Below are 2,500 nucleotides of genomic sequence, written 5' to 3' on the forward strand. Positions count from 1 at the left end.
GATGGACTGTTTTTATCTCTGACTGTCCGGCTTAAGCCCCGCCTACCAAATAAAAAGGGTGCTGTCAGCAGTTTTATAGCACACACACACACACACACACAGTAAGTCACACACACACACACATACACACACACACACACAGTAAGTCACCCACACACACACACACAGTAAGTCACCCACACGCACACATAGTGTAAGTCACCCACACACACACGCACACACACATACTTTCAGTCAGTCAGTCAGTCAGACACACACACGCAAGCACGCACACACAAACACACGCACGCACGCACACACACACGTACACACACAGACACACACACACAGTAAGTCACACACACACATTCACACACACAGTAAATCACACACACACACACACACACACACACACACACACACACACACACACACACACCCATGGAGTTGGCCAGACTTCCGCTGTGTTGATGTAAACGTTTTAGTATTCCACTGATTTTAAATTTTTATTTTTGGGAATTTTTTTATATATAAAATACACATAAACTGTGTTCGAAACGGCCTACTAACGTCCTACTCATACTAAAAGCCCTACTCATACTAAAAGCCCTACTCATACTAAGTCCTACTCATACTAAACCCCTACTCATACTAGCGTCCTACTCATACTAAAAGCCCTACTCATACTAAAAGCCCTACTCATACTAAGTCCTACTCATACTAAAAGCCCTACTCATACTAACGTCCTACTCATACTAGCGTCCTACTCTTACTGCGTCCTACTCATACTCATTTTGACGTCAATTTGAGTATGTGACGGTTGTGTATGCGAGTTTGTGTAGGCAAGAAATGCCCGGATGAGTACTAACTTCCGGGAAGATTTTGTGTATGGATCGATAGGTTACTTTTCCTACTAAACACACGCCCCACAATGTCTTTTCAAACGACACAGAAGTTTTTTTTTTTTTTTAATTCTTTATTGCTTCTGTATACTTCAGTGTAAACGGTCCGACGAACCTCGCATACACAATGGATGGTTAAGTAGACAGTATGTAGTATATACATGTTGAGTATGTAGGAGGGAGGGCGTTAGTAGGGCTTTTAGTATGTAGTGTATACATGTTGAGTATGTAGGAGGGAGGGCGTTAGTAGGGCTTTAACACAGACAAAGAGATTATTTTAAAGTTGACTGGGAATCTTGTGCAGAACTTAAAGTGTGAACGTTTTAACCTCAGAATTTTATGATGTCATATGTACCTGTCTAACCCGTTTGACCAAGGAAGAGCTAGAGGGGAAAATGTATTAAAGGTGCACTGCGTAACTTTGTGTGTGTCAGAGAAGAAGTGAAACATTTTCTAAGGTTTATTCTCACAATAACTGAATAAACAAACTTTCCTCACAGGGAAAATGTGATCCCTGGAACACTGTTTGAAGTTAGAAAGCTTCCTGAAAAGTTACTGTTTCACTGTTGTTGTTGTTTACAGCAGCAGGGCCCACAGTTTGGTTTACAAACATATTCTAGTCTTAACGTTTGGTTCCAGGTTCCTCTAAATAATTTTGATTTATGATGATAGAATTATTCAATACTAAGAATTACATGTAGAGAAAATATGTTTAGTAAACTAACTGCTGGCTCTGTGAATGTAAACAAATCCCCCTCCTCTGAAACTACACACTGCACCTTTAAGGATTAGAAAAAGGCGAAACACTCCAAATAACCCACTAGCTATTGAGACGCTTCGAACTCCAGCAAAGTGTGTGTGTGTGTGTGTGTGCGTGTGCGTGTGCGTGTGCGTGTGCGTGCGTGCGTGCGTGCGTGCGTGCGTGTGATTCTTAAAGTTAACTTTTAATGGCAACTGCACTCCCATCGGCTACATACAGCTCTGGAAAAAAATGAAGAGACCACTCCAAATGTTCAGTGTCTCTCGTTTTACTATTTATAGGCATATGTTTGAGTAGAATGAACATTTTGGTTTTATAATACAAACTACTGACAACATTTCTACCAAATTCTCAATAAGAATATTGTCATTAAAGAGCATTTTTCATTAAGTAATGTAGAGATAACGATTTAAGAAAAATACTCAAAATAATCACTTTTTGTATGTCTGTGCTACTGACGCTTATAAAACGAATTGATCCATGGCCCGTTCTCTGCCATTCAACTCTGGCTTTGCTGATGCCTAAAAATACTGTTAAGAATATCCCTAAAAATTGTCAATTAAAAGCGTCCTTTTCATTGAATTTAAAGGGCAATTTCAAATGTTTTAGTGGACATTTTTCCACTTTCGAGGCAGAGTGGACATTTGAGCAAAATTTTAAGAAATTCCCTCAAAGCGTTCGTGAGATATTGTGTTCACAAGAATGGCTTGGACACACACACACACACACACACACACTCACACACACACGCACACACACACTCACACACACACACACACACACGTATACTGTTCTGTAGATACACACATATCACCCTAACACCTGAATCTGTTTCCGCAAACTCATTTTAACTGAAAAT

This window comes from Ammodytes marinus (assembly GCF_949987685.1).
Source record: "Ammodytes marinus genome assembly, chromosome: 25".
Classification (NCBI taxonomy): domain Eukaryota; kingdom Metazoa; phylum Chordata; class Actinopteri; order Uranoscopiformes; family Ammodytidae; genus Ammodytes; species Ammodytes marinus.